The following is a 15,187-nucleotide window of genomic DNA, read 5'->3' as shown; positions in this document are numbered from 1 at the left end:
AAACCAGGTGGCATTAATACAATTTATGACGGGCGCGCCGCTCGCTGGCTTGCATCTCTGCAAGCGGCCAGCGCGGCCAACCCTGCGCTCCATTTCCGGGGAATTTCTGGATTGCCGCAGGCTGCGGGGCAATGGATTGAGGATAATTTTTTATGAAAAAGTTGCTGCGAGACTTCATTCGTCGAGACCATTCCAGCGCCTTTGAGCGCCCGCCGTCCATCTCTCGGCTGTACCCTCTTACGAAAAAGAGCGTGACCGGAGGTGGTTCGAAAAAACTTTGGGGCCGCGGTGAAACTTTGTGGCGCGGCAATTTCTTTTGTAACAAATTGTCAGCCGCGGCGGCGGCGGGGCGCTCAGACTCGTGATTAGGGCGTCGACAAAAGCAGACCGAGTGGCTTTAAGGTCCATTACGGAATCTCTTTCTTTCTGGGGGGTAGAGAAGAAAGTGAGTTTCTCTGAGAATGCATTCGGTTCACGCGGTGAACGATGTCAACTGCAGAGAGCCGAAGACACGTGGAAAAACTGACGGGAGCGCTCTGGCAAAGACGGATGAGCGTCCAGTTTCCTATATAGAATATCAAATATTATAGCCTGAAATTACCAGAGCGGCATTTGTTTCGACATGAAGCGTCAGTAGTGATAATGACATACCGTAGCTGGTTGGATACTAGGGTGAGACTTCTCTGTGCTGCTCCTCTTACATCGGTCACAAACTGGTACGTGCATACCTGCGACAGCAAATTGATCTGTTACCAAGGAATCGGACCTGACGGCAAGTGACAGGTAGATGAAGACTACAGTTCATACCATACTGCTCTTGCAGAGCGCACGAAAATCAATGCAGAGAGCCTGTCAGTACGATGTTACCACCACCATCTCCATGAACTAGGCCCTACATATGGGACATCACCGGATCCTGTGCTAAATTACAGCACTAATGATCACGCTGAAGACGTAGTTGGGGTATTTGATGGCCGAATCCGGACGAGGCGTGAGTCTGCTGTACTCAACTCGGTGTTCTAAATGGGACGAAATATAGAGATGCAAATGTACCTTCGGGATTATCCCAACGGAGTACATAGGGTCGTTACCATATGCAGTATATAGTGGGTGAGTCCCTAATGATGTCAGAAACTTTCTGGGACGAAGGAGAAGGGTAAATGAGTCAATTTGAGGTAAGCGATCTTGGTGAGGAAACGACGGAGTCGAAAGTTATAAGCGAAAATCGTTCTGATTCCTATGGCCCTCTTCGCCTGCAAACTCTTTGCTTTCCTCGTCTTGCGATGAGGTAGTGTGAACCAAAAAAATACAATGGTCCAGTAAACTTGTATGCCGAAGTGCTTACCTTAAGAGCTATGAGCACTTGTTCATCTTCTCTACTGTGACACACATCTCTTCTACCGAACCATTGATATTCATGATGAAAAGTTGTTAAGATTCTATACAGATATTTAATAATAGGACGCAGAATCAGCTGTATTTATGACATTTCTGGTACTTAATGTTTCCAACTGATTCTTGCATCTTCAGTTCGCTTTCAAAACACAAAGTAAATGAAATTAAGCAACTGATCACTATTTTTGTGTAGTATTACAAAGTTATTGCGGTCTTGATTACAAAGAATGATCTGAAGAAGCTCTTCAGGCTTGTCTATCTCTTCGAAGATTCTTCATCTCTGCATAACTACTGCAATCTACTTACATCAGTCAAGCCCTGGTCGTCTTCTACAATTCCTACTCAACCGAATTGATGGTTTATTGATGCCTCATGATGTGTCCTTTCAACCGATACCTTCTCTTATGTTGAATGATAAATTTCTTTTTCCCCAGATTCGGTTCAGTACCGCATTATTAGTTACCAGAACAACCCATCGAATCATCATCATTGTGTAACACCACATTTCTAAATCTTCTATTCTCTTCTAGTCTGACCCGTTCAACGGCCACATTTCATTTCTGTACTAGGCTACATTACAGGCAAATAGCTTTGTAAAAGATTGCCTAACACACACACACACACACACACACACACACACACACACTGCAGAGAGCCGAAGACACGTGGAAAAACTGACGGGAGCGCGCACACACACACAGTTACAAAATTTTCTGTTTCGTAAATACTTTTCTTGCTATTAGCAGTTTCCATTTTACATCCTGTCAACTTCAGCCATCGTTAATTACTCTGGTGCCCAAATAACAAAGCTCATCTACTACTTTTGGTGTCTCATTTTCCAATCTAATTGACAGCGTGGAGTGGCCACTCGGTTAGAGGCGCCATGTCACGGATTGCGCGGTCCCTCCCACCTGAGGTTCGAGTCCTCCTTCGGGTATGGGTGTGTGTATTGTTCTTAGCGTAAGTTAGTTTTAGTTGGTTTGCGTAGAGTGTAAGTCTAGGGACCGGTGACCTCAGTAGATTAGTCCCTTAGGAATTCACACACACGCACGCACACACACACACACACACACACACACACACAAACAAACACACACAAACACACACACACACACACACACACACACACACACACTCCAATCTAATTCTTTCAGCATCTCCTACTTTAATTCGCTTACACTCCATTACCCTCGTTTTTTTAGCAGATGTCACTTTTTAATCTATCAATTGTATTTTTCTTTCTAAATTTCCTTGTTGTGAGAATATGATTCATGTATTATTTCTGCTCAGTGAAACCAAACCTAAAAGGTACTGCTACATGATCTCAAGAAAAATTGTCGTGACTAAAACAAAGTTCTTAAAAGGACACACCTTCAAACTCGATTATTTTAATTGAATATGTAGTTCTTGGACAAAGGAAAACGGTGTTCCGGAAAAAAAAATATCTACGAACACCACTCAGTTTTCGCCTTTGCAGTGACAAGTACTACTTTAGAGAGTGACACAGATGCTCGCGGAAGTCTTAACCACATTAGAACACGAGCCTCTCCTTTCTCACTGCAGCGGATTTTCTGCCTAACGTAGTAACGCCTCAACGTGTGTCTAGGCATCAGCAGTACACTCCTAATTACAGTTCTCTACGCACACTGTCCTCAGCAGTTCTTCGGTCACGGCACTGTAATTTACTTCGGATCCATTAGCAATAAAATTACAAGTAATCATAGACGATTAGCTCCAGAGCGCGCGCGCGACTGCTGACAGTCTCCACCTGCACACGCGCACGCTGGAGCGAATTCTGTGCATTCCCCCGGCAGCCCTTCTTGCGCAAGCTCCGTCATTGGGAGCGGCTTGAGCGACGGCTGCCACGTCAGAACGCTATCTCCGCTTTAGCCCTGGGGCCACACAACGGCCATTACAGCCGATTCGACGCGCCTTATCGCGTGAAAGAGGACACGGAGTCGTTCAAACACGAAAGCTTAGTTTCCTTTCACGTTTACCCTCGCTCCTATTTTCTGAAGAGCTTGTCAAATTTAGTTCCGGCTTCGGGGTCGGTACGAAGCCGTATATGGTCTTGGGAACTGTTAGGATAAAAGTCCTCCCGTCCTGCGATTAAAATACATTAAATAAATTAGGCACTTGTACTCTGTTGACTTTAGTGCACCGAGCTAGGTGGGTACAGCGAGCGGAGGCTAATGGCACAACTTGCAAAATGGTTCAAATGGCTCTGAGCGCTATGGGACTTAACTGCTGTGGTCATCAGTCCCCTAGAACTTAGAACTACTTAAACCTAACTAACCTAAGGACATCACACACATCCATAGCAGAGGCAGGGTTCGAACTTGCGACCATAGCGGTCGCGCGGCTCCAGACTTTAGCACCTAGAACCGCTCGGCCACTCCGGCCGGCGGCACCACTTGCAGATCAAAGAACAGTCGACTGTCGAAAGAGACCATCCAGAAGGCGAGCACGTAGGAACACGTGGCTTTTCTCGAACAACAATGGCACCCATTGGGGTCTCAGGGAGGTTGATTGCAAAATCTCTCAAAAACTCACAGAACTGAAACGGTCCACAGTGGATTTTTTGCAGAAACCAAAGCAGACGGTGTTTACACATTTCGATGCGTTGTACACGAATAACACGATTAAAATTGACTCCTAGGTCAGGGTTACGCATAGGTGGAACTTAACGTTGTACCTACCATAATGAATACGATATAGACATCAACTGGACTTAGCTAGTTCATTCACGCCGTTACTTTGCCTCTCTCTTGTGAGCGGTATCTGAGGCATCTCTCTGTAGCATCCCGCAGAAATCAGCCAACTTGGTAGCAGTGCACTGCCTTGAGTACCGCTGTGCCGTGAGAGAAATGTCCCGGTGGAATCGCTCGCCGTGTTGAACACACCGAAGTGGGAGTAAAGGAAGTGAAACTTCGAGGTCATGTGGCAGTCCTTATAAGATTAAAGAATTCGTCCACAAGATCCCCGCTATTTTCGACTGTCTTCTTTTCCCAAAATCAATGTTTTCATGTTACAAAAACAGTCACATGCATGAAGCTGATCAGGGGTTAGAGTGGATTCAGACTGGATGTCCCCAACAGCTGGCGTAACAGTAGACCAATGAATATATAATTTGTTACCTTCTCTGCGCTGACTCGTGGATACTCGTAACCCAACTACTGAAATGATTCATTCCTGAACTCAGCCTTAACAGATGCTGTCATGATTCCCAACTCAATGTGCCACGGTGGGAGAACAATTGTTTTCGGATTCATTAGGGGCTCTTCGGCAATGTTTTTGGACCGAGGCATCAGAGCTGTTCGTTGAGGTCTTTTTCTCTGTGTGTAGTGTTCTTCTCTTGCGCGACTGTCTCACTTACACAGATACCAGCAATACTTAATGTCACACACTTGCAAATCAAACAGCGTCGCAGTGACATTGGAATCTCCACATACTAGCCACTCAGTTAGGGCACTTCACCTCACATTCACAGCCAACCGGAACGACACTCGTTCCAGTAACGAGTGAACTAACGCTGCGCAAGAGCACGCATTCATGCTTAACAAAAATTAGAATCACGTATTGTTTCTACATTCGACGGTGCTCACGTGACGGGATGAAGATCACAAGAGTGTAAAGCAGATTGGCCAAAAATTATTGATAGCGTCCGCTTCACTCATTCACGGCAGAAGACGTATTAAGCTTAAAATACCATTGCATGTAGCTCTTATAAAGTTCGACATCAGTGGCTGACGGGTAAACAGCTTATTTACTTGGTGCCCTGTGCCAGGAGAAAATTTTATCTTTGATATTCGCGTTCGGCGCGCTTAAATGCATAAAGCACCGCAAGTCTCGTATCTGTAAAAAATAAAAACTGAAAATTAGTAGACCAGTGTTTGGAGTAATATTGTAATAAATGAACGCTCAGAAGATGGAGACACGTCAAATGTGTGTGTGAATTCCTAAGGGACCGAACTGCTGAGATCTTCGTGCCCTAGACTTACTTATGCTAATAACACACACACACACACACACACACACACACACACACACATACACACTCTCTCTCTCTCTCTCTCTCTCTTACACACCCACACCCACACTCCCATGCCCGAGGAAGGACTGGAAACTCCGGCGGGAGGGGCCGCACAATCCATGACATGGTCCCTCTAACCGCGCTGCCAGTCCGCGCGGCTGGAAACAAGTCGGAGACAAGAAAACCAGAATATAATATAAGAAAATACTAAATAGCAACAGGAAAAGTAGGGTGGTATAGACGCCGAGTGATCGCCTCGCTCTCCTTGAAATATGACGTCCTAGCAGGACGCGCCGTTCTCCGTCAGTTCCCAGGAAGATGTGATACAGTTAACACCTAGTGGAGTCGACTTTGTCGACTGAAAGAGGAGTGGAACGCCGTTTGGTGGTTGATTGCAGCGCTGAAACTTATTTCTGTCCACAGAACTTAAGACACATTTATTTTCGCTTTACAGTTGTTAGATTTTTGCAGATATATTTATCTTTACTCATATGTCACCACACCTGCAGGTCATATGCTTCTTCCTGGCAGCATTTTGCAGAACCAGACGTCCATCCTTCACGCCATTGTGCCATGATATTTACTAAGGCGGACTGGAAGCACGTGGCTGCTACATCTTAACGTGTAGCCTTTCTTCATATGACTCTGCATGAGCATGCGCAACTTTTTTTTTCTTTTTCTTGTTTTTTCGCGCTACGCCATTTACACGTCGGTCGGCATATTAAGAGGAGTATTAAGTCCCAACTTGTACTGCATATCCCAGTGGCTAACCTAATTTGTTGAAAACTTACTTCATCGTCTCTTCTAGGCAGATCCTGCGGTAGTTAGGCTTTGCTTTTCCACACTCATCTTGGATGGTAAAAATGCAGCTCTCGTGGCGGGGGGAGGGGGGGTGAGAGGAAATTTTTTAATAAAGTTCGGGGTGACTGCAGGTAGGTAGCCGTGTATAACGGTCGCACCGTCCGGAACGGGCGGAAGATTAATTAAAACCATCCTAGCGCAACCCCGCTGCGCTATAAAGCGCACACCGGCTGTCTGCCACAAAGGGCGCGGCCACTAAAAACGCTATTACGGCTGCGGAAGCCGCTCTGGAGCGCATTCCAGGCGTTCCAGTAATGATTGTGTTCTCTCGGCCGGAGACGCCAGGCTCGGCCCCTGCTGAGCCGCTTCCCGCACAGCGCACGAGCCAGTCTGGCTGCATGCGGTGCGAGCTGCCGAGTTCCGCGACCGCTTCAGCGCCAGTCTACGGACATACAGGACGGTCCCGAACTCCAGCTGCAAACTATCTGTGAAAGTAGCCTAGGAACTAAGATTTGAATGAGCTCGTTTCTTTTCTGCTCTCGTCACTTGCGAATCTCACGCTGTTTGTACTGCCGTTGTAAGTCTTTTACTTTCGGATGTCACTTCATTTGAAGTATCGTTTGCTTCGATGTTGCTTGCACTGTCACTGTATTTTTAGCTTTCTCCTATTTATTAAGGTTAAATTTGGCTCTGCACACATGCATCTGAATTATTCTCTGTGGTAATTAGTTCACCATCTGTACAGTAGCTGATATCGAATCAATTGGATAACGTAGTCATTAGTCGTGACATATCTTTGTGAACTGTTCGTGTAACTTCTATAGGGTTGTAGATAACCCCATCTTTAAAAATAATGAATCAACGTTGCGCCACTCTTGCAAAAAGCTGACACGTTCGAACAGTATTTTAAAACATACTAGGGCAACAATTCTGAATCATTACATGGATGCTGACTCTAGCCGAGAAAACTTTGAAATCTGAACACCTATTCTTGAGCCAACTGCAATGCATGAGACTCACCCCCCTGTCGGGCAAATGTTGTGAGACAAAACGGTACGACCTCCTCATTGATAGCTTGTTGGCCCACCCCTGGAGTGGAATACAACAGCGATTCCGCTTAGCATTGATTAGAAAGTTCCTGTATTGGTTTCCACTGATACACGATACCAGATGTCTACGCTCAGATCAACAAATTCCAGTAAATCTCGGGACGGCTGTTGGTGGACGCGCAGATGTCACCTGGTAACGTCACATGTGTGTTCCCTCGGATGTAGACGAGACGAATTTGGTGGCTAGGAGAGACTGTGAATTCACTTTCACGTTCCTGAAACGACTGTAGTACGATTCTGGCCTTGTGACGCGTACAGTTATCCTGCTAGGAGATGACATCTCCATTGGGAAAGACACCTAGTGTGAACAATAGAACAAAACGGATCGCATCGTTCGCATCCCTGGCGTGGTGCATGTATCAGGCAGCCGTACACCTGGCTGACGGCGTATGTGGACGCATCCATCGGTACGGTGTAACTAGAAATGTGATTCATTTCACGAGGCACTCTTTTCAATTGATCCACGGTGCATTGTCTAAGAAAGGGTCCTCACTGCAGTCATTATTAACGATGTCATTAGATTGATATGGGTTGATGCATATGTCGTCCGCAGTGGAGTCCCGTGTTCAGCAACGTGCACTGAATGGTGTACTCTGTAATACCACTACCTGCACCAGCATTGTATGCTGTCGTCAGATGATGACGACGATGATGTTTGGTTTGTGGGGCGCTCAACTGCGCGGTTATCAGCACCCGTACTAATTCCCAACCTTTGCTCAGTCCAAACTTGTCACTTTCATGAAAGATGATGAAATGACGAGGACAACGTAAATACCCAGTCATCTCGAGGCAGGCGAAAATCCCTGACCCGCCGGGAATCGAACCCGGGACCCCGTGCTCGGGAAGCGAGAACGCGACCGCGAGACCACGAGCTGTGGACGCTGTCGTCAGATCTGGTACATGATGTACCTACCCTGCTTTGCAGAGAGGACAAGTCCTCTGTTGATGTTCTACGCTTTATCGTCCTTCTATCGCTTTCCATGTACCCACACGACAGTACCACGCGACCAGTCGACCGGCTTTGCCTTTTCCGAGATGCTCGCTCCCACGGCCGAGCCGTACGAATGAGTCCTTTGTCATAGTCGCTTATGCCAATGGATTTACTCATTTGTGTTGGCATTAGAATGATTCCACATTCGCTTCTACTCCACTTATACTGGAGTGTCAGAAGGAGTCTCAAAAGGTGGTAACGAAGTTGCATGGTAGATTGAGTTGCGAAATAATTGTTAAGAAAAAGGTCGGTATGTTTCGCCGTTTCCGAGTTCCGAGTAATTAGCACTGAAGTTACCCAGAGAGGAAGTCGTGTGCACAAATTCAAGTGGCCTGCCAGAGACGGTCTCACCAAACGTGTTCTTCATTTGAAATTGCAATTAAATCAATACCATTATCTGCTGACGGGCGTTGATGTACATCAGTGGGGACAGTTGAAAATGTGTGCCCCGACCGGGACTCGAACACGGGATCTCCTGCTTACATGGCAGGCGCTCTGTCCATCTGAGCCATCGAGGGCACAGAGGATAGTGCGACTGCAGGGATTTATCGCTAGCACGCTCCCAGTGAGACCCACATTCTCAGCTTAGAGCCCACACACTACATTCGTAGTGCCCCTGCCATTATACCCATTACTCGTGGCGGACAATCCACTGAGTCCCGTAAGAGTTCAGGCCAATCGTGTGCATCCGCACTGAAGGAAGTCATCAGCCGGTTAGCCTTAAACGATATGAAGATGGCATCTGTTCTTCCGGATATGTCCGACATAACAGATGCCACTTTCATATTGCTCTTCATTTGGTTTTGTAAATCCCTAAATGCGAACGAGTGATGAGACCCTAGTTAGGACGGAATGCGAGCCAAAGGCTGAGCATTCTCACGCGCTGTCATCCACTCTATGAGACCAACTGACACTAATTGTATCTAGGGGCGTGGCTCTTGAATTTGCTCGCGCAGCAGCCTGCTAATTAACTAGGAAACGGCACAACACATCGATTTTTCTTCCTTAAAAATTATTGCTCAGCACAAACTACCCTCTAACACTCTTACAACCTTTTCAGACTGTTTCTGACCACCCTCTATACTGTCCTTACTACTTCACATGCATGCAACGCCACCATATCTTGCAGTGGGCGGTAGTCATAATGTTTTCAGCTTGTATTAGCCAACAGTCTTAAAGTGTACCAGAATTTCGCATTTGTCACTTACAGTTCGCCTTGAACAGCAGAGGACAAGCAGAATAATTTTCGTGGTGAAGACGTTAAGAGGTCGAGCCTTTGAAGGGATATGTTGTGAATAAATGAATAAAATTATAGTGATAAAAGCACCTAAATAATATCTCGAAATATTATTCAGACAATAAACTTCCTTGTTTTCCAGTGAAACACTGTCAATTTCCTTTCTTAATCTCACAAAACTGTAATAGTTTGTCGTTGTCGCGAACTTGAAGCTAAGGCCTCCTGGCAACGTATCCAGCTAGCGCGCACGAGCAGTCCGCATCATCACGTGCGAGCGTGTGCCACGGCAACCTCTGCGATCACGTCGTGCCCCGCACTTTGAGATCCGCGCAGGGAAATTGTTCACTGTCCTTGGCATTCTACCGTCACGAGTGTCTGAACCTTGCATATCTACTGAGAATCACTCTCACGACGAAGCACTCTGCCAGGAATACCTTCCATCGTCGCTCCCACTTGAAGGACCCAGTGAAATTCACAGTAACAGCGGATTAATTGAAGTATTCGACACCTCTTAGTGAACTTAACCACCTGTTAGCATAATGTAGACTTCGGGCTACTCTTCAGATCTTTGTCATTGCATCTAAGATTTCATACTTTCATTTGTTGGCTTCGCAACTCATAATGGAACTGTCACCTTTCATACTAATTTAGACCTCGTGCTAGCAACAGAGGAGCATGTGACTACAACCTGTATTCGAAAAACTGGTATAAAGGAAAAAGAATTACTGTCAGTTTTCTGTTCTCTTTTTCTTTGTGCACGCATGTCGTCACTCGCCATATCATCCGTAAGGTTCAGGTGACGCGGAACAGCTACATTGTAAAGTGCCCAATCACCACATAAACAACGATGAAAAGTACTGAATAAATGTGAAAGATCGAGAGATATTTTCCCAGGGGATGATGGGGAAGATGGCACAGAGATAATTGAAGGAGGGTGGATATCAGCTCGGCAACCCAGCGTCCACAGATATATTTTTAGGTTATTTGAGGTGAAAGGTAGTTATAATGGTTTACACAGTGCTGAGATAATGATACACGGCTAAATTCTAGTTGGTGTTCCAAAGCATTTAAACGGTGATTCTTCATCAAATAGAAATACATTGCTGTATGTAATTATTACACCCGCCCCCTTGCCCTTCCACAAAAACACACACACACACATACACACACACACACACACACACACACACACACACACACACACACACACACACACACAATGGTATACATACGTGACAAATCTATAATCCGTTTGTATGGCCCATTGTCGTTCCCACTACACAACGTAGCCTTGCATGTGAAGAAATCTTGTGTCTATTGCCTGTGTAGTTATTATATCAGCTAGGATCTGTATTGTGTTTCTGTGGCGGATACTAGGAACTAGCCTCAAATTATCCTACACGAAAGCGGAAAATCACAGATAAATCGCAACCTGTCGACGTGTTGTGCGACACAAAGAATCCTTAACACTACTCGCAGATTATATGCGGGTGTGCCTCACCTCCCTTCATCGTAAACTGTTGCATTGAGCGTTAATTTACGCTAACATGTACTACTTTAAGCTGTAACACTGATTCCAACAACAGGCCGCTGTATTGAACGTACGACAGAACGCAAATAGGAAATACCTAGCCTCAAAAATTTAAGTGGAATTCGCACTCGACAAGAGATACGGAATGTGTACATACGAAATGTTATAAGTAAAGGATGAATGACATGTAAAGAAAATGCAAGAGTAAAACCTATGTGATGACTCAATACTGACAGTCCACGTAAGAAACTTGTCATGAGTTGAAAAGCGAAGTGATACTCGTTATAAACATGGAAATATTAGAGTTGCAGTTTAACAACTGTAACTGCGAATATTCAATTTTCAGTATTATAGATATTTGATGACGCACACTAATACTTCGCATACCTAACGTTCAAGGGGCTTTGAGAGAGACACGGGAGCGTAAGGTGCAGAGGAGCTTCCAAAAGATCCAAACATCTTACGGCATGTGGTAAGGACTTACAGTGCAAATGGAATTGGAGCTGCGCAGCACTGAAAGGGTTTGTCTAAAACAAAGGACTTTAATTATGAGTAGACAGTAGTTCTAAGTGCTCGTAAACAAGTCGGTAGCAGCTGTTTCGACGATACTCTACTCTTATAAGCATTGAAATTTTTGTGAATGTTATAGAATACTTACGGAGAAACACGAAGTTTCCCAGGTATTTATTTATAGCTGTGCGCCCACACCCATACCGAGCAGCTTCTGGCGTTACGCTAAATTTTTATGATTTCATGCATCACGAACCATGTGTCGTACAATGATACAATATTGTAGGTACTTTCAGCGGCGTATGTTGACACTGTCAGCGAAATGTGTTGCGAACGGAGCTGATAAAAAGGAAGTAATAAATTTAAACTGCATCCTCGTTGCGGCAGTGTTTCACGCATCTCATTGTTCATGAAGTCACATCATCAGAACTATGATTCGTGCAGTGATATAATTCTGCACCTACATTAAGTGGTATATTTACATACTATTTACAAAATGTGTCACCAATTAACAGTAAGTAAGTAATAAACTACAGCGTCGTGCCTCATGCGGTACGCTTACAGCATGAACATCGGGAAAGAAGTAAGCTATAAACATTTTCCCTTTCATCATTTTACAGGTATTATCAGCCAGAAAAAATTCATAATAGTTTGTTATTATGTGCTAGGTTTGTTGCAAGTCAGTCTCAAATACTGGATAAATAAAGACTGAGAATTCAAGCATGGATAGGCGTGCCTCTTTTTCACCCTCACCACCACCCGTTCGATGGATGTGTGAATCTTACTCCCATAGAGATCGTCACCTGACAGTATGGTACGTGTGTACCAAGTTTGGTTGAAATCAGTACAGTGAGTTAGGAGGACATATGGAACTCCGGACACACACACACACATACACACACACACACACACACACACACACACACACACACACACACACACACACATTTTTATAACATGTATAGATGAAACTGAAATTCAGGCCACAGAGCAACAATTCGAGTGTTAAAAGACGCTGATGATATTGAGCAAATTTCACCAAAATTACTTTCGACTCTTGATGTCCGTATCTGAGTTTTTGATCAAGTTCTCTTGAATGAAATTATTCCATATCAATAAGGTTGTAAGGAGAAATTTCCAGACGTTGAAAGGTGGGCCCGCATCTCGTGGTAGTGGGGTAGCGTTCTCGCTTCCCACGCCCGGGTTTCCGGGTTCGATTCCCGGCGGGGTCAGGGATTTTCTCTGCCTCGTGATGGCTGGGTGTTGTGTGATGTCCTTAGGTTAGTTAGGTTTAAGTAGTTCTAAGTTCTAGGGGACTGATGACCTAAGATGTTAAGTCCCATAGTGCTCAGAGCCATTTGAACCATTTTTTTTTGAAAGGTGGATTTATGGAATCCGAACATGAATGTTATTTAACAACTGGAATTCAGAAGTATATGAGATATTTTGCGAGATATAATGCTGAGGATTAACTAAATATTATCTGGTACTTTATTATTTCTATAACGCCTTCACTGTAAATAAAGGTCTCACTATACCATTAGTTATTCCTTATCTGAGGTGAGCTTTGTCTCGTTGCAGGTACGCAGTTGTAAGTAACTAGTTGTTTCGATGCGGGAGCCTGTGAGCTTTGTGTAACGGTAGGTTTTGTTTCCCTCTGTGGTGAATCTCTTTTCGTATCAATCGCCTGTCAGGAATTCAGCAAACAACCGAGCTATTGATATTTTCGCAATACTTTCGAGTTCTTTTCAATCAGAGAAAAACCGTGGACAACGGTAAAATACGTGAATTTCGAGTGCACCAGCATCGCAAATGTCAACATTCTACGGAGCCGCAAAAACTCATTGTTTAGAGTACACCGAGTTATTCGGTAAATACCGCAATGAGGACAGAACTTGATATTTCTCTGCGTTCACCGTGCTTTATTTCACAACGTTCAACATTTCGTAATTTGTTTGTTAACTTAGTAAAATGCTTCCTACTGCACAATGCGATGATGAGCCGAAACAGTGTAAGCACTGCCCACAGCGAGATGGAATGTGCCAGATGGCGATCCGAGCATGCGACGAGGCCAGGAAAGTGTGCACTGAAGTGATGGAAGTCATGGCATAGCGATATGCACATTTACAGTTGTCGGTAGTATCGGTTAGACAAGGTATAAGTTTCCGACGTTACTGTGTCTGTACTACAGGAATTAACAGACTATGAATGCGAATGGTAATTGTAGCTGGACGCTTGGGATATTCCCTTTCGGAAACCGTAAGTGAATTCAATATTCCGAGATGCATGGTGTCAAGAATATACCAAGAATACCAAATTCAGGCATTTCCTCTCACCGCGGACAACTCAGAGGCCGACGGTCTTCACTTAAAGACCGAGAGCGGCGGCGTTTGCGGAGAGTCGTCAGTGCTAACAGACAAGCAACACTGCGTCAAAGGACCGCAGACGTAAATGTCGGATGTACGACGAAAGTATCAGTTAGGATAATGCGGCGAAAATTGGCGTAATAAACTGTGGCAGCAGCCCACCATCGCTTGTGCCTATGGTAACGGGACGACATAGTACGCAGCGCTTCTCCTGGGCTCGTGATCATATCGGTTGGACCGTAGACCGCTGGGAAACCGTGACTTGGTCAGAGGAGTCCCAGTTTCAGTTGGTAAGAGCTGATAGTAAGGTTCGAGTGGGGCACAGTCCCCACGAAGCCACGAACCCAAGTTGTCACCAAGGTACTGTGCAAGTAATGGTGGCTCCATAATGGTGTGGGCTGTTTTTACATGGAATGAGCTAGGTCGTCTGGTCCAACTGAACAGATCACTGACTAGAATGGTTATGTTCGGCTACTTTGCGACCATTTGCAGCCATTCATTGACTTCTTGATCTAAAAACGCCTCATTGGGCCACAATAGTTCTCGTTTGGTTTGAAGAATATTCTGAACAATTTGAGCGAATGATTTGGCCACCCAGACCGCCCAACATCAATCCCATCAAACAGTTATGGGACGTAATCGAGAGGTCTATTTGTGCACAAAATTCTCCACCGCTAACATTTTCGCAATTATGTACGGCTGTAGAGGCAGCTTCGCTCAGTATTACTATAGGGAACGTCCAACGACTTTTTGGGTCCATGCCACGTCGAGTTGCCGCACTACGCCGGGCAAAAGGAGGACCGCCACGACATTAGGAAGTATTCTATGACTATTGTGACAGTGTATAAGCGGAATAGCAACGAATGGGGGATCATTCTAGTGACGATACGAACTGCAGTCGGGAAATTCCACTGACAAAGCGAATTCGTAAGAGGGCAGTTTCTTACGGGTCGGCTCCTGGGAACGTGCGTTTCGGAGACGGCAGAGACGGTCGATTGATCACGTCGTGAGCGTTGATAAGAAGTGGTTGAAGGACGTTGAAACCACAAGAGGGCCAGAAATTGTTGCTTGTGTCAATCCATCATTACGGAACTTGTGTAACGGAGGATTACCCGTTCGGCTAAGCAGGGTAGGCGGCGATCAGTGGCAGATATGACGACAGAGTCCAGTACTGGTACAGGCACAAGTGTTCCGGAGCACACCGTTCAGCGCAT

General features: G+C 45.2%; 1 protein-coding gene and 1 non-coding gene across 2 annotated transcripts in view; one reads left to right on the top strand and one right to left on the bottom strand.

The window, feature by feature from the left end:
* The window catches only part of LOC126095484 (mucin-3A), a 794,250-nt gene that overhangs the window by 408,434 nt on the left and 370,629 nt on the right, over positions 1-15,187 (top strand). The window lies entirely within an intron of this gene.
* Trnat-ugu (transfer RNA threonine (anticodon UGU)) lies at positions 8,774-8,848 on the bottom strand. The gene has a single exon. It is a non-coding gene; the product is annotated as a tRNA-Thr (tRNA).

This window comes from Schistocerca cancellata, chromosome 8, assembly GCF_023864275.1.
Source record: "Schistocerca cancellata isolate TAMUIC-IGC-003103 chromosome 8, iqSchCanc2.1, whole genome shotgun sequence".
Classification (NCBI taxonomy): Eukaryota; Metazoa; Arthropoda; class Insecta; order Orthoptera; family Acrididae; genus Schistocerca; species Schistocerca cancellata.
This window is presented reverse-complemented; position numbering and strand designations above follow the sequence as displayed.